Source organism: Oryctolagus cuniculus, chromosome 5 (assembly GCF_964237555.1).
Source record: "Oryctolagus cuniculus chromosome 5, mOryCun1.1, whole genome shotgun sequence".
In the NCBI taxonomy this organism is placed as follows: domain Eukaryota; kingdom Metazoa; phylum Chordata; class Mammalia; order Lagomorpha; family Leporidae; genus Oryctolagus; species Oryctolagus cuniculus.
The window spans coordinates 6,956,482-6,974,426 of NC_091436.1; the positions used below are offsets into that span (position 1 = coordinate 6,956,482).

Sequence of the window (17,945 nt, forward strand, 5' to 3'; positions counted from 1 at the left end):
CAGCCTTATCCCCAGAAGCTCCTCAACCCACCAGCATTTGCTTCAGGCCTTCTGGGAGCCTTTTCTTACCCCCTGTGGGTCTGACCTCACTGATAGAGGGGAAAGGACACAGAGAGGGCTCAGAGTCACCTGGCCCACGCCCCTGCAGTTCCCTGCCTCAGCCCTCCACAGGGCTAAAGAGCCAGTGCAGCTGCCTCCGGGGGCCGTTCTGAGAGCTGGGAGTGTAGGAGGCGCGTACACGTCACCCAGCCTCACCGTCCCAGTTCTGCCGCCCCAAGTCCCCACAGCCATTCATGCTGCAGCATCTCCTCTGCCCTTGGGTCTCCAAACGTGCCATCCAGGGGCTCCTAGGCGATGAGCAGATTCTCCAAGCTTCTCCTCTTTCCATCTGGGCCCCGGTGCTGCTCTGCCTGTAATCACGGCATTGAAATTGAGCCCTGGACTTGAGGTGGCCATGCAGGTGCAGTGGTTGTCATGGGATTCCTGGTGCAACAGCCATGGGTCATGCAGAAACAGTGCCACCTCCCATGCATGATGGCCCGGGTCCAGCTGGCCCACCTCTGACCTGGGTGCACACACTGCTCCTAGCCCTTTTGCTGGTTCAGTCTTCTTCATTTTAGTGAAATGATGTGCACAGTCCTGCTGGTGTCTGACTTGGGGGTCTTTGCTTCACCTATTAAGCACAACCCTATGAGGCATCTGTTGTATGCCAGGCACTTAGGATGCAACAGTGCACAAAGGTCTCTGCCTAACGGAGTGGACGTCCTAGCGGGAAGAGACAGACAACACATGGCACATGACTGACCTGTGCAGAAGGTTGCGGTCAGCCAGAGTGAGGTAGTGAAAAACCCCAGCATGTCCAGGTCAGAGGACACCCACATCTCTGCTGGGGTTCGCTTGGCTCTGTTAACAGCAGTGGACATTTCCAGACAGCTCAGTGTGTCCAGCGTCCTTGACCCGCACCTACCCAAGCTTGGAGAATCTGCTCATCTTCTGGTGATGAAAGACAGGAAAACAAGAGAGCAGGCCTCAGCCTGCGCCACGGCTCACTAGGCTAATCCTCTGCCTGCAGCACTGGCACACTGGGTTCTAGTCCCGGTCAGGGTGCCGGATTCTGTCCCGGTTGCTCCTCTTCCAGTCCAGCTCTCTGCTGTGGCCTGGGAGTGCAGTGGAGGATGGCCCAAGTGCTTGGGCCCTGCACCCGCATGGGAGACCAGGAGAAGCACCTGGCTCCTGGCTTCAGATCAGCGCGGTGCGCCGGCTGCAGCGTGCCAGCCGCGGCGGCCACTGGGGGGTGAACCAATGGAAAAGGAAGACCTTCCTCTCTGTCTCTCCTCACACTATCCACTCTGCCTGTCAAAATAAATAAATAAATAAATAAAAAGAGGGCAGGCCTCACCGATCAAGTGTGGTCCCTGTGCTGGTGGTGTCAGATCTGCCTGCATCTCAGAGGCAAAGCCAGGTGTAGGGGACGCAGTTTTACCTGTACTCTCGGGGCCTGGCTGGTCTTGCACGTGACACTGACGTAAGGTGGGTGGACAGGAGAAGAGTGCCCATGGGGAGCAACACAGGAGTCCCATAAGGAAAGGGAGGCAATGCAGACGTGGCTTGGTATCAGGATGGCAGAGACGGGCAGCTGTGGAACAGTGACTGAGTTAGGATTATCCTAGCGAGGTCTGTTTCTGCCTAATTCTTGCGGCCTGCACTCCCTGTCTCCTGCTACAGGGGTGGGGGTGGGGAGCTCCTCTCCCATGGGAGTTGTCAGTCTCCTCTTCTCAGGAAGGAAGGGAGAGATGGGAATGCCTGTCTTGCATCCACTGTTTTCCAAGTGCCTTTAGCACAAAGTGACCCTGACGCAAAGTGGCATCTCATGGGACATTCGGGGGGCTGGGAATGTATTCCAAACCCCTCAAAGCCATGGGGCTAGGCCCATTGCCAGGGAGATGAGGACGTGCACACAGCTTCTGCGGAAGTCAGGGCAGAACCACCCGGCGCAAGGCATGGGTACAGGGAGGGTTAGAATAACCCACTTCCACAGGCAATGCGTGCTGTGGAGACACAGAAGATAACAGGACGGAGCAGTGGGGGCAACCGTGGTTTGGGGGCAGGGCTCACTGCGAAGAGGCATGTGAAGGAAGTTTCAGGAAACCAGAGAGTGGCTCCCTGGGGAAGAGCCTGGGTTGCATGTGGGCGGGGCCTGTTTCAGGAACAGCCCAAGAGCTGACTGGGCTGCATCACAGTGGCTGGGAGAGGAGGAGGAGACAAGGGCCAGAGAAGGTGCAGTAAGACAGGGGCAGGGCCAGGGCAAGACCCGAGTGAGCACTCGGGCTCCTGAAGACGCGAGCAGCTAGTGGAAAGCTCTGCCTTTGACGTTAAAGGCTGGAGGTGGGCGTTGACCTCGTGGTTCAGACTCCGGTTTAGACAACCACGTCTCACGTAAGAGCACTTCACTTCTGCTTCCAGTCCCAGCTCCTGACTCTGTCTTTCTGCTAACGCACATCCTGGGAGGCGACGTTAATGCTCTGTGCATAGGGTCCGTGACACCTGCATGGGAGACTTGATTGAGTTTCTGCTCCTGGGTTTGGCCTGGCCCAGCTCCAGTGGTTGGGGACAATTTAGGAATGAACCAGAGAATGAAGGCTCTGTGTCTCCCTGACTCAGAGAGAGAGAGAGAAAGAGAGAGAGAGAGAGAGAGAGAGAGAGAGAGAAAACCAGCTTAGATAGCCTGATTCCTGTCTGAATTGCCATGAGTCCTCTTCCACCGAGCCTCCCCACGATGGAGGTTAGGATAGGCAGGCCCCTCCCTTTGTCCTCTCCTGCCCTCTCTCCATCTTTGCAACTCACGGTACCACTGACTCTTTGTGCACACGTCATCATCTTTTTGAATCTGAAAGCTCAGTTTGGGCAAGAGCCTTCTCTGTCTTGGCCGTCGGTCAGTCCTCAGCAGGACCGTTCATTCCCTGAAGGGGTGGGAACCGGCAGTGCCTGCTTGTTTGCAAGCACTTTGCTGGGGGAGGCGAGCATGGAAGGAGCCCTTCAGAGCAGCCTGGCGTCCCCAAGGCCTGGTGTGACCGATCCGAAGCCTGCACGGTGCAGCAGGCCTTCCCGGGGACCAGCACCTGGAGAAGAGAGAGCCCATCTCGTCGTCACCTGGCAGGGAGACAGCTCAGAGCACAGTGCAAGGCGGAAGTGGAAAACAGGCTGCACTATGGCTCGGTGGCCAGTGTTGGATTATTTTAATAACTGCAAGTGACAGAAAGTCACGGACTCCGACCGCGATGTTGCCCAGGGAGCCTGCTGCCCAGCAGGGGTGTTTGTGAAACGCACAGCAGCAGTCACCGGGAAAAAGTGCAAGGGCTCCAAGTTCAGAGTTCCCCACTCGAAGCAGCTGCACGGTAAGGCCACCGTGCGAGCATTCCTGGGGGTCTGCCCTGGACACCCCTGCCCCCGACTTCTTAAAAAGGTTTTGTTTTACCAACTTGAAAGGCAGAATGACAGAGAGAGGGAGAGAAAAGGATCTTTTATCCACTGGTTTACACCCCAGTTGGCTGCAATGGCCGGAGCTGGGCCAGGCCAAAGGCGGGAGCTTGGAATCCTCCTTGGTGTCCCAGCATCCGCTGCTTTCCCAGGCACATTAGCAGGGAGCTGGTTTGGAAGTGGGGCAGCTGGGGCGCGAAGGGGTACTCTGATAGGGAATGCCAACATTGCAAGTGGTGGCATAACCCGCTGCACCACACCAGCCCCTCTCCGCCCCTACTTTATACAGCGTCCCCACCCAGGCTCTAGTGACTGTCTTAGCCCACGGCTCCCAGTCGGTTTCCAGCGCCCATCCTCCTGAGTCTAAGAGCCGTGACCTGAACTGCTCTCTGCAGGTGTTCACTTGGGCATCTGAAACTGAGCAAGTCCGGACCCCAGGCCCACTTCCCAGTCCCGCCCCTCTGCCACGTGGTCTCCTGTGTCAGCAGACGTCTCCAGCATCCTCAGTGGACCGAGGCAACATCCTGAAACAGGATTGGGGAGAGCCAGGGTTCTGGTGCCCACTTTGTCATCTCTGGCTATGAGGCCACAGGTGTTGGCCGGCACCCGGAGCCAGGGTCCCTCTCCTGTCCTGTGGGGTTGGATATTTCCTTGTAGGTGTTGTCATGAGAGAGGAGGAGAGTCCCGCCTCCATTTATTCCACAAGGGTGCAAGCTCCTCCCAGGCACCTGAGGCCGTGGGACTGCAGAGGAAGCCGGGAATGGGCCTGTCCTGCCGAGGCCAAGCTCGTGCAGGGGGTTAAATAACAGTCCCGGGGGCCTGGGAGGAAAGCTGGCTCATTAGGATCACTAATAAATGTTAGAGGGAGAAGCCAGAGTGAGGCTGCTGCTCGCCCTGCCTCAGGTTAATGACTCTCTCCATCTTGTCAGTTCCACTTCCCCTACTTTTCCCAATCTCCAGCATCAATACCCTGGTGGAAGATGTCAAGCACCGTCCCCTCATGGTCTCGCTGGGCTCCGTGGACCAGCTCTGCCCACGCTGGGCTGTCAGTGAGAACAGGGACCACACACTCCACAGCCTGTTCTGTGCCAGTGCAGTGCCCAGCACTGGGCACTTGGCAGGGTGTGGAGAGGAACCCTGGGCTACAGGTTCGCGCTGCATTCATGCACTGGTTAATCACCAGGTCGTGATCCCTTATTCGGGCCCTCAGTAAAGATCTTGAATCAAATACATTTACACAGCGCCACAAAGTCTCCCATTGCACTGAAAGTGACTTGGAAAGTGTGGCGTTTACAAGGTGATCCCAGGGATGTGGGGGCATGAAATCCTACAAGTGGAGAAACCTACACACATTAGTGGAAAAGGGAGAGAGCTGTCGTCCCCACCACATGGACACCTGGCCACGCCTCCCCTCTCCACCACATGGTCCCAAGCCACCATCTTTTCTCGCCATGATGATGTTAAAAACAACCAGGATTCTCCCTTTCTTTCCTGCCGCCCACAGTCTGTTTGTTACTCAAACTTAAGGTAATGTTGTGCCCGAGGTGACATTATGCTGCATCCTTGATTAAAATGTCGTCAGCACGGGACACCGTCCGATGGCTGAATTCCCGGGCCTCCGAGGCTGCACGCGGACCTCCTGTCTCCTTGGACCTCGTCTGCTCCACTGTGCCTTTCAGCCCTGCGTCCTCACGGTGCTGCCTCTTTTATTTTTCAAAAACTCTCGGTGTTCCTGCCCCCCGGACCTTTTGGGAACTATCACTCCCTGCAGAGCGCTCCCCCTGGACTCCCTTGGCATTGATGGCGCACAGCCCCTTGCAGGCCCCCCCTGGCTGCCCAGTGTTGCAGCTCCCACATGCTGGCTTGTTACTCTCTTTGCTTCTCTCTTGTCCCTTTTCCTTTGCTGAGTTGTACTTGGTTGCTTCGTATTTGTGCATTCCAGTTTCCGGGGCAGTGACACCCAGGGCCTAAGGCAATGCCTGGAACAAAGTAGGTACTCACTAAGGTTCTGTTCCGTACAGGGCATCAGTATGTTCCTTCTCCAGTTGGCTGCCTTCAAAGCTTTTGCAACTTCTCTTGTTTTTATTTTTTTTTAAATAGTTTATTTTAAAGGCAGAAACACAAAGACAAAGATAGCGATACAGAGAGATCCTCCATCCCCTGATTCACTCCTGAAATGCCTCTGAGAGCCAGGACTGGGTCAGGCTGAAGCCAGGAGTCGGACACTCAATGCAGGTCTCCCATGTGGGTGACAGGGACCTAAGTACGCGAGGCATCGCCTGCTGTCTGCCAGGAAGCCGGAGTCAGAAGCAGAGCCAGGACTTAACCCCAGCCACTCTGATATGGGCTATGGGCGTCCCAGGCAGCATCGTAGCTACTGAGGCAAACACCCCTGCCCCTATCCCTTCAACAACAGCCCCTGGCATTCTCTCGGCTGGAATCAGCTCTCTGGACAGCACCAGATTACCTTAAACAAAAGAAGTAGCTGGCGGGGGTGGGGGGGGGGAGGCGGGGGCAGGGGGATGTGTTTGCAGCCTGGAAAAGTGGGCTTAAAGGCTCAGCCAACACCGGAGAGCCACGGCAGGCCCCGGGCACCACCAGAATTGCTGTTGGCTTCCCTCTCGCCCTGCCCACTCAGAGTCCTGCCGCATTCAGTCCACCGTTGGGGGGCGAATCATCTAGAACATGAGCGTTTCCTCAACTCCAGCCCCTGCATGTCAGTGGCCACCACTGCTGGACAGGAATCAAAGCCTCCACTGCTGGACAGGACCCCAGAGTGGGCAGCGTCGTCTTTGGGGCCATCCAGCCCCCGTCGCAGCTACTTGCTCCACTACTGTGGTGCAAAAGCAGCTGCGGACAGTGGCTGTCTTAGTGAAGTTTGATTTGTGAGCTCGGGCTGTGCTCCGTTTCCTCTGGACTGGAGGGAAGGACTAAGCAGATGAGTGAGCACTGTGGCGAGTGTGATGAGAGAGTCAAGGCCAGGGTGTGGGCGGAAGGGGCACAGAGCACGGCAGAGGGAAGCCACGTGGCTCTGTCTACTTGTGCTGTTCTCCCAAGAAGGTGAGCCTGGCCTCAGCCAGCTGACTTTGTCACCAAAAAAAGGAGAGAAAATTGCATCATGATAACAGCTGGGGCCTGCATTGTGGTGTAGCAGGTAAAGCTTACGCCTCAAGGCCGGAATCCCATATAGGCCTGGGTTCGTGCCCTAGGGGCTCCATTCCTGATCCAGTCCCTGCTAATGACCTGGGAAAGCAGCAGAAGGTGGCCCAAGTGCTTGTGTCTCTGTACCATGTGGGAGACACAGAAGAAGCTCCTGACTCCTGGGTTTGGACAGCCCAGCTCTAGCTGTTGCAGCCATTTGGGGAGTGAATTAGTGATGGAAGATCTCTCTGTATCTCTTTCTCTCTGTGTAACTTTGCCTTTCAAATAAACAACAACAGAACTCATTCAACATCCAGTTGTTGAAAGTGACAAATGAAACACATCGAAGATATGGTGCCTTTTTTTTAAACACCAGGATAACTCTTCCGCCTTCCCTTGGAAATTCACAACCAGCTCCGCCCCCCAACAAGTCCTCCCAAGAGTGACATCTCCAGAGAGCCCCGTGAGCAACACAGATGTGAGTTTAGGCAATTAGAGCATCCTAAACATGAGCCATCTTTGGCTCAGGATTTCAGGAGAGGTTTCGGTTCTGCAGGTTAATCTGCATATCTGGGCGGTCTCTCGAGACCATGATTTCTTACCCCCCCTGACCCTCAGTGTTCAGAAACGGGGTCCTGGGGCGAGAGCAGGGGCTGCCAGCTCACACCACCCTCCTCGGGGGTCCGTCCAGCCTCCCGTTGCCACTGGTGTGGGGGCAGGCGGCAAGGTCTTGCAAGGACTCCCTTATCTTGGGTCTCATCATGAAACCATTTGGGTCGGTGTTGTCAAGCCACACCAATTTTTATTGATCTTGGAGAAATATTTGGGCTGCCATCCACTGATGTCCTGTTCCTGGTTCTGTGTAAAATAACTAAATTGGGAAAATAATTGTCTCTACTATGCTCCACAAAGGCTTGAACTGTGTTATATATTAACGTCAAGTCTGTCTAATGATCCCTGAGAAACTTCACAAGTCATTTTCATTGTAAAGCCGTTCTCAGGAAGTCCACAAACTTTTAAGTTGGGTCCTGACCTGGTCCTGAAGGTTTCTCTATAAAAGGGACTCAAAGACCCAGCATCCTATTAGCAGTCGTTCATTCATTTATTCTAAGCATGAGCAAAACACCCGTGCACAATGCTCTGTGAGCCGGCAGCAGAAAACATCGATTTTCCAGACCACTCCCCGTGCACAGTCACTTCTCATGCCGACCGTTCCCAACACCCAGAGCCCCTGGACTGACTCTGAGCGCGTGAATATCCGTCTCAGCAGAACAGTTTATTTCACAGCAGGACTGTCATCTAAACGAGATCTGTCCTCAAGTCTTCCTCAACTGAGTGGGCGGCTTGTGCAGCGGATCTGGGCATTATCTGCTCCGGCTGTTTCTTCACGGAGGGAAAACTCCAGGCACGCGTGGGCTGGCGTGGGCTGTGCACCACGGCATCGCCACAGCCAGACGGTTCTTCCCACACAGTGGCTCCATGCAAACCACGTGACCGGGAAGCGATTTTGTGTTACACTGGCTTCAGCGGTTCTCAGGGACACATATTAACATTGTCAGGATGCAGTGCCCTGAAATTATGATCCTGAGGCTCTTGGACTCATAATTTTGGGCATTCATGAAAAATATAGGTGTATTGATTGGGAGATATGAAAGTACTAAGGTGATTTTTTATGAGATGTGTTCACTTCCCATGGGCCAATGCCCTTTAGCATGTTAGCTTCATTTTTCACACGCAAGGTACTGTATTATGATGTACCTATTATTGGCAATTATTTATCAGTATTGGTTTAGCAGCACAAATGCTTCAGCAAGAACAGCTGGGTGCCACTGATGAACCAAGGCGTTGTAATAATTTGCTGCCAAAGGAGGGTTGTCTCTTTGCTTTCATCTCAAAGGAAAAAGTGCATTTTGTGTCCAGTACCTGTTATTATGTTGCAGTGTTTATAACCTAACACGTTATTAATGGATTATGTTTGAATTCAACCTGCAGATGATAATTATATTTAGGAATACAATACATAAGCTGGACTAAAATAAAAGTCTTCTAAATTTGAAAACATCCATGGAAAATTAATCCAGTAATTTCCTCATGTAACCATGACTTTCCATTTTTATTTTGCAAATTGTTCCTGGTTCAAAATGTTGTTATGCTCAACTACAACTGATGCACTGGTATAACCTAAAACACAGACTTATGTGTCTGATTTATGGAAGCAATATCATTATTTTTTAGTGTCATTTTTCATTTATAGAAAAATTGGGAACTTTGAGAAAGGCTGAAGAGAGTGTGAAATATATAACGTTGTTTCCCATCCTTAAGTATTTTCACATATTTTATCTCTTCCCCTTTAGTTTGTTTTCTTGTATTTATTTTTCTTGATTTGAAAGGCAGAAAGAGAGAGAGAGGAGTAGGGGGGGGCGGGTAGAGAGAGAGAGAGGGAGAGAGAGAAATCTCCTGTCCAGCGGTCTACTCTCAAATGCCTACAACAGCTGGGGTTGTGCCAAGCAGTGCGTCTGGAACTCCATCCAGGTCTTCCACTTGGGTGGCAGGGACCCGAGTACTTGAGCCATCACCTGCTGCCTTCAGAGTGTGCATTAGCTGGAAGCTAGAGTGGCAAGTGGAGCTGGGCCCTCCAGAACAGGATGTAGGCACCGGGACGTCCTAACCACTCTGCCAAATGCCCCCTCCCTAAACCTCCTCCTGTCTCTCGGTCAGGATAACTCATTCTCGCCTTTGAGGCTGTAGCATGTCCTCTTCTTTCTGGGGACATCCTCCACATGACCAGCCTGTCCTTACTTCTTCCTGGGAGGTCCAAGGCTTCCTTCGTCCACCATCATCATACACACTTCCCCCGGAGCCCCCACCATAGCCCTTCCTGTGCCTAGCCCAGGGGCCTGCCGCACAGTGTCTTCCCGGCTAGTACCAGTGTGTGGGGTTCATAAAGTTGTAGAGGACCATAGAATGATGCATAAAGCAATACGAAGTTGAATATGAAAGTAATGCTTTCTGTGCAGAAGTATTACGGGAGATGAGGAAGGAAGTGGACGTGTCAGAGTTAGCTAGAGTTACACCAACATAAACCTTTCAGGAAGTGGCTAGAGTGACGCGAACCTTGAATTTTTTGGAAAATGAGGAGAATTAGGAGGAATGGTGTGCATGGGGACAGTGGGATGAAGGGGGGGGATTCTGAATGTGGAGGGAGGGCTTCACAGGACAAAAGCAAAATCTGGGCCTTGATTTGTTGGCATTGGAAGTGGGGGTCAGCTGGGTGCCAACACACGTCTCAGCCAGGGTGAGGGGTGAGCCTTGGGAACCCAGGCAGGACGACCCTTGTAAGCCATAAGCCGGTTGCTCCGGAGAGCGTTACACTTTTGCCACCCTCTCTTACCCAGCCTTCTCCCCGTCCCCTAGGGGCCCTCTCAAAATCAGCCAGTGCACACCACCAAGGCACTTGTGTGCAGCAGAAAGGGCACTGGAAATCTTCATCTTTCTCTTCACGACAGTCCGTAGCACAAGTGGACGTATCAGCAGGGATGTGGTTAACCCGATAGGGAGCTTTCAAATAAAGCACGCTGCAGGTAGCCGCGAGAAAATGTCACAGGAGGCACAGAACCCAGCTGATGCCCAGAAAAATCTGTGCGCTCCTGATAAGAGGGTTTGCAGGCCACTGAGGGCAGATATCCGTGGGACCGAACTTTGGAACAAACGCTGACGCTAGAAAGTCTCCTGAATTTAATAACATTTAATACCACAGATGGGATAGAGAATGAAAATTCACGAGGATAAGGGGATTTGAGAAAAGGAGATCGAGAGTTTGTATTTTCTCAATCCTTTGTAACATATTTACAACCGCATTTTATGTAATTTTAAAAATCTTCATAAGCAGAAGAGGCTGGTTAGGCTGGTTAGTGTGGTGGGTGTCTTCTCTCTGTGTGGACTGAGAGCGCTGAGTGTGAGCTGTCTCAGGACCCTTCCTGTAACCCCAGAGATAGGTCAGGTGGTCTCTACACCCCCCTTGTGTCACACTCACCATGCTGGGAGCTAAGCACTTACTTTCAACCTGATGGGACCCCGACCTCCTGGGGAAATAGAACATCCTGTGAGTTTTTTAGGGCAGCACCACGATGGCGCCTGGTCTGTATTGGCTGCCCCATAGTGTGGGTAGAATGCATGGATGAAGGTGGTGGAAGGAGGTAGTCATAAAGATTTCTCACCTGGGGTAGAGTGTATCACTGAAGTATTGGGACTTCTCACAGAGCCGGGGTGAGTGTTTTGGGGAGCAGCATGGACTGAACGGGAGGGAGAACACAGCAGCAGAGAGAGGAAGGATTTGGAGGGGAGCTGATGAGCTGGCTCAGGATCTGCCAAGGCCTCGGTAGGACTCGATTGCAAGCAGACTAATGGACAAACGAACTTAACTTCGGGATTCTGAACTTGGCTGCTAGGAGGCATTTTGAAGGTCGCTCAACTGTTGAGGCTTATTTTAATTTTTAAAAGTTGAGTCTATCAATTAGTATCTTGGATGAGAGACATCGCCAGTGACTGGGATTGCTCACTTGGCTGACTCAAATAATGAACTTGGATGACACAAGGGCACTGGAACGCGATCTCCAGGTTTCTGTGGGCAAGTGCTGTGTGGATACTTCTTTGTCTGTCGTGCATTTAGGCAATTAATGGGTAATTTGGTTAAATATAGATGACATTAAAATGCATTTGCTTTCTGAGATTTCGGTTATTTATTTATTTGTTTTATAAGCTATCACTAACTAAAAGGGATTTAGAGTGACAGTTGGTGGGAATATAAATTCTAATTATTTAACAGTGTGGTTTTGCTCCTCTAATTATTTTTATCTAATCAAATTCCCAGGAGTCATAGTTCTTCATGTACAGAGAGTTTGTAGCGAGCTTTCGGAGATTGCTAACTGGGGCATAATGTTCATGTTCCTGTTACACAAACTAAATATAGTAAAGGCAATGTGTGAATTTTCAAGGGTCAAGTGTTAGCTAAATTGAAGGATTTTCTCCCACAAGTGAGGAGAGTTTGCTTATTTTTATTTCCTCAAAGATTTGTTGCTTAATATTTTTGTTCTAACTCAGATTGCTTTTCAGGTACTTCTCCTAGCCATAGATAAGGAACTTCAAAAAGCCTATAGAAAACAGAATTAAAACTTTATTTTGGTACAAAACATTTTTGAAATCCACGCATAATTCTTTTCATACTATGCATTTTCCGTGAACCTTTATCCTTGGGGGAGATGAAAGAGCTGGCCGCACTAAGACCACGCGAGCTTTCCTTGTGTGCTGGGTACTTCTAGAATTCTTTCATAATGTGCTATCTCAATGTGGCTTCTTGCTTGCCTGAGCTGTATCACTCAGATGTCACCACAGAAAACAAAATTACCCCACAACTTAAATAGTATCTACACAGTCCCAGTGGGTGAGGAACTGGGGGCAGTGTGGCTGCCCAGTTCTTGCTCAGGGAATCTCATGGACTGGTCGTGCAGGGGCCAGCCAGGGCTGTGGCCATCTCAGGGCTCCTCCTGAGCTGGAGAGTCTATGCCAAGGATGCCGACTGTGGTGGCTGCGGTGTCGCTGCTGGCTGTCGTCAGGAGCCCCACCGCCCTGCCACGTGGACTCCCCCAGAAGACCACTTCCGTGTCCCTCACCGCAGGACTGCACGCTGTCCTCACGCAGCACCCTCGGTCTATGAGAGGACAGGGGGAGCTACAGGCCTAGTCCAGGAAATCAAACCTGCTCATTTCTGGGTTTCTCCCGAGGCACGTGGGCCAGCCCATTCAATATGGAAAGGAACCATGCAAGGGGCAGTGTGGTAGGAGAACACCCCAGAAGCTGCTAACAGAACTTGGAACGTTCTACCCCACAGTGCAGTGATCTCTGCCTCTCCTGCCTGCCCGACTGGGTTTAAGACGTTCTTCTTTAAGTTTCTTGAAGTTTCTGGAACGTTGCTGTCAACAGAGGTCACATTCAGTTGAAAAGTTGGAACCAGAGTCTCTCTCTTAATGAGTATAAATGGAGATGTCTGTGAGGGAAGGAATCAAACTCAGAGACAGAGATGCTGAGACAAAGACAGACGGAGATACACAGAGTCAGATTTGGACAGAGAGAGAAACTGTGTGCGTGTGTGTGTACGTGTGTGTGTACGTGTGTGTGTGTGTGTGTGTGTGTGTGAAGGAGAGTGAATGGGAGTTGGAGAGACTGAACGAGCGAGACAATACAACAGAGGTGGACAGCAGATTGAGCCGCACATTTTACTAGATAAATATGAAAACGGATGCTATTTTTGCAGACAGTGGAGAACTAATTGTGTAAGAGCCCACATGTCTTGAGTGCTGTGTGCAGCAGTCTTCTGTGTGTGGTGGGTGTGGATCCCTTGCCAAATTTTTTACTGAAACACCTTCAATTATGCCTAATATTCTGTGAGCAAAGGTTCACTGGATCACTCCTTTATTTCTTTAAAATAGAGAAATCATCACTTAGAAAGAACTCTTCAATAATGTCAAGTAAAGCATTTATAATTCTCTTTGCATATGGTTGAGTGCTTTATTTAACCCTTAGTTACGTACCCCATAGCCTAGCTCACTGGGGTACAATCGTCTCTAGACTGATTTTTCTTAACATTTATGTGTGATTTGAACAAAGGGCACAGAACCATGCTGGGAGGAACACTCCCCACCCCTCCCTGAGAAAAGAAGCCGTGACAGGGCCTCCGCAGAAATGTCACTCCCACCCAGCATTTCATGCCCGGCCCTGGAGCCCCCACCACACCACAGTCCAACTCCTTAGTATCTGCTGTCTAAACCACTAAAGTGACAGCAGTTCTCATGGCTTCCAGCTTCTCCTCTCCAAACTTCCCAGAGTTTGACTCAATGGAATACCACTCCTTGCCCAGGGTCGAACACCAGAGTAGTTTATCAGCAACAGAGATGTATTTCTCCCAGTCCCTGGGGTTAGGAAGCCCACCACTGAGGCACCAGCAGATTCAGGGTCCAGTAAGGTCCTCTCCCTGCCTCATGGAAGGAGACTTCTTGCTGTGTCCTCCCACTGTGGAAGGGGAGGCCACTCTCAGATGCTTCTGTTATGTTTTATTCTCTGATTTCCATGGTCACGAAAGGCTTTAGGAAGTATGGTCTCTATCTTCCTGTTACTTGGCACTTGCTGTTGATTGCCATGGTGGGAATGCCTGAAGCACCTGAAGTAAAGTGATTCTGGTATCTGAAGGCTGTGGAGGATGCACTCGATGAACAAGTGCCAAAGAAAGGGGCAGGAATGGGGAGGGTTGGTCTGGAACCGATCTGGAAGTCTGGGGTTTGGATTTGAACACAAAGCTTAGGATACTGCTGTGGGATTGGATGGCAAGGAGCATGTGTTTAGGAGTGAAAGAGCCAGAAGTTCTGCAAGGATACCCCAATTGTAGCAGATGGGTGTGCAGACAGAGCAGGATGTTGTGTAGAGGAGGTGCAGATCAGTTTATGAGTCTGAAATGGATAAAAAAAAAGTGTTGCTGTGGATTTGTTCTGAGAGGAGGAACGTGCTGGGGTCACCACACAGACCCCGGGAGTTGGGTGAAAGCAGGCCAGAGGTGAGTAGCCTGCAGACTCGTTTATTTCAATTGGTACAGCAGCTTATATACCCAAGGCAGCCAATCTGGTCAAGGGGCAGTCTATGCCCTAACCAATCACACCCTGTTGCCAGGCAGTTTCCAAAGCCATCCAATCACAGCCTGTTGCCAGGCAGTTTCCGTTGCCAGCAGCCATCTTGGCATGGCCTTCTCATTCCACCACAGCTTAGGAGTCTGACATGGAAAAAAAAATGTGTGATGTTCCTAGCATGGTGCCTGACCCACAGCAGGTGCTCAGAACCTGGTCCCCACTTCCCTCTTTGTTCTATTCCATGGGAAGTTAGTGTGTAACCCTTTGGCCTTAAAGTTCTCTATACTCATTTTCTCAAATTGAACTAATAACCTTTTTATAGATATCATGTTTATTTCTCACCTGACTCTACATAACCACTGGGAATATTCTTAATAAGAGATAGCCATGGGGCTGGCATTGTGGTGTAGCGGTAAAGCCGCCACCTGCAGTGCTGGCATCCCATACAAGTGCCAGTTCAAGTCCCTGCTGCTCCACTTCTGATCCAGCTCTCTGCTATAGCCTGGGAATGCAGTAGAAGATGGCCCAAGTCCTTGGCCCCTGCCCTCGTGTAGGAGACCTGGAGGAAGCTCCTGGCTCCTGATTCGGATCGGCACAGCTCTGGTTGTTGCAGCCACTTGTGGAGTCCTAGGCAACCCTAGCTGGTGTCCATCAGCAGCACAGTTTGCTGTGATGGTCACCAGCTGGGTTCGTCCCAGGAAGAGGCTTGTTGTCTCCCTGATGACTAGGGTCAGCTGCACCTGCTGTGTGTTTCTCTTCTGCTTCTCAGTTCCAAGGTGAAGTGGCCTGCTGTGACCAAAGCTTGCTTTCTAGGACTTTTGTGTCCCTGGAAGTCTGTGCCGCAGCCTGTGAAAACCAGAGCCACCGGCCCCACACAGCCTGCAACTGCCTCTGCTCCACTCGCAGTGGTGGGAGAGGGAGAAACACTCCAATGCCCTTGATTTCAGAGAGTGTGTCCTTCCGCGCCCGACCCCTGCACCTCTGCACCTCTGCAGCCTTTCCTGGTGTGGTGGACCCCTGAATCAGCACCGGGCTTAACTCACACTGTGGCCTCTGATGTCCTGGCCATTTCTGGCTGTTATGTCCCAGAGAGCCTGGTGCCACTGACGAAGCAGAAGGGTGGATGTTCCATGGATGGTCCAGGTGCTCTGGACAGGCTCGGACCATGTTGTACTTGAAGGGGCAACCATGAACATGTACTGCTGTCCTCCATGAGAGGAGCCTTTTTCTACTCTTCCTTTCTGATAGGAGTGGAAAAGAACCCATGTGCTAGACTGATGGCTGCGTAACGTGGACCCTGAGCTCTCGCTGGGTCCCTGTGGTAGCTGTTCATGGTCTGACTTCTGTGATTTCTTAAGTTTTCTTTTTATTTTCTCTACAGGGTCATTTCTAAGTTTTCTTTTAAATCTTCTGTATAGGGACACTTTTATAAATGTTCTAATATTTTCTCCAGTTTGTCCATGTGTTGATAGCACATTAGGGGTCTATAAAGGCGCAGTTTACCATGTTGCTATAAGCGAAGTGGAGAATATTTTTCATGTAACTTAGCTTTGAGAGAAGACGATAAAATACAGCAGCTCTGTTGGTCGACAGAGGGACAAGGAATGTGTGTGCTTTTGCGCTTGTGCATGTGGTGTGTGGAGGAGTGACTTGGGTTAGAATTAAGAAACCATGATACAGTGTCTTTAAGAGGAAAGCCCTTAGAAGGGAGAAAGTTGAAAGCTCAGAGCTGTCACTGCCTAATGAAGTAAGGCCTTGGAAGTGGAGATTCAGGTCCTGAAAAGACTTTGATGGGCTCAGAGCGGGAAAGAGAAGCACCAAGCCGGAAGGGACACACATGCTCACGTGAGGTTGACCGTGGCGTTAGAATCAAAGCGCTCCTGCTAAAGTTGGGAGCTGTTTTTTTTTTTTTCTTTTCCCCCACTTGGTTTGGTATTCAATGTTGCTTTCAAATAAGTAGGATCACCATTTTGAAAACGTTTTAGTTGTTGAAAAATTGTCTTCTATAATGCTATTATTTAATATTAATTTTCCTAGGGAATGGGCTTTTGAAGTGCTTTTAGGCTGCTATGTGTTGCATGTGAAATGAACATGTTTATTTTGTATTTTACTAGCGTTACATGGGGAATAAGCCTATCTAAAGATTCCAATAACTTTGTTGCTATTAAAATTGCCTTGGGACTGATCTCAAATTAATATATTCATTTTGCCTCCTATTGGGGAGAAACTAATGTGGTTTATTTGCCAGCAAAAAATACATGTTTTTTCAGAAGATTTTTTTTTGCAAAGTATCTTAATGGAATCTAACATTTTGGTTTATTGGTAATCTCCTAACCATAATTGAGAAATTCAGTATTTGGATGGGAAAGTGGGGGCACAATAGATAAAATTTTGTAGAGGAAGAATAAATAATAAATATTAATAAATGGTCTTTTATTTCTTTTGTTTTCTACTTGCCAGTGAAATATAAGTGATTGTTTGACATACTACTTTGGTATAATAGTAACTTTTATTTTGATTTTGGGGAAGTTTAGAATCTGTTTATTATTACAATTAAATTTAAGATTTATTTCTTTATTTGAGTTACAAACAGAGAGAGGAAAAGACAGAGAAGGGTCTTCCATCCCACTGGTTCACTCCCCATATGGCTGCAACTACAGGAGCTGGGCTGATCCAAAGCCAAGAGCTTCTCCCAGATCTCCCACGTGGGTGCAGGGGCCCAAGCACTTGGGCCATCTTCCACTGCTTTCCCAGGCCATTAACAGAGAGCTGGATCAGAAGAGGAGAGCTGGGACATGAACCAATGCCCATGTGTGATCCCAGTACCACAGGTAGAGGCCTCACCTACTAAACACAGCACTAGCCATGGAAGCATTTATTTAAAATATATATATATATATATATATATATACACACATACATACATACATACATGTACTTGAAAGTCAGAGCTACAGAGAAAGAGGGAGAAGCAGATTGACAGAGATCTTCCATCCAGTGATTCACTCTCCAAATGCATGCAACAACCAGGACTTGACCAGACCAAAGCCAGGAGCCAGAACTCCACCAGGATCTCCAAGTTGGGTGGCAGGAACCCAAGTACTTGGGCCATCACCACTGCCTCCCATATGCAGCAGCAAGAAGCTGGATCAGAAGTAGAGGCAGGAATCAATCCCAGGCATTCCAATACAGGATATGGGTTTCCCACCCAGGAGCTTAACCCACTGCACCATAACACCTGCCCCAAGAAACACTTATTCTAAACTTTCCAGTGCCTGGCAGTAGGGGAATATTGATATGACCTAGACACAGCATGTACTCTGAAGGAAGTCGGAGAAGCTGTAAGGCGACAATCAATCAGCAGAACCATGTACTAGTGCATGGAGTGATTTAGTGGGCTAATTGGGATTATGAATCAGGGAAGACTTCCAGAAGTGATTATATTTAAACTCAAGTATCAACAGATTTATTGATAAATGCATTGACATCAATAATATCAAATTAGGAGAATCGACATTCTATATTGTTGAGCGAGCACCTCCGATTTTCAAGATGTGGCCTTGGTATGTGGGAACTCAATGCAGGCCTGTCTTTACACACACAGCATGCTCCAGGCAACCCTACAAGGTCACACAGATGGTTCTGAAGTGCTGT

The 17,945-nt window shown here is 50.0% G+C and overlaps 1 protein-coding gene across 8 annotated transcripts in view; it reads left to right on the plus strand.

Moving 5' to 3' along the window:
- The window catches only part of PRKN (parkin RBR E3 ubiquitin protein ligase), a 1,400,595-nt gene that overhangs the window by 954,975 nt on the left and 427,675 nt on the right, over positions 1 to 17,945 (plus strand). The gene's annotated exons all lie outside the window — the stretch shown is intronic.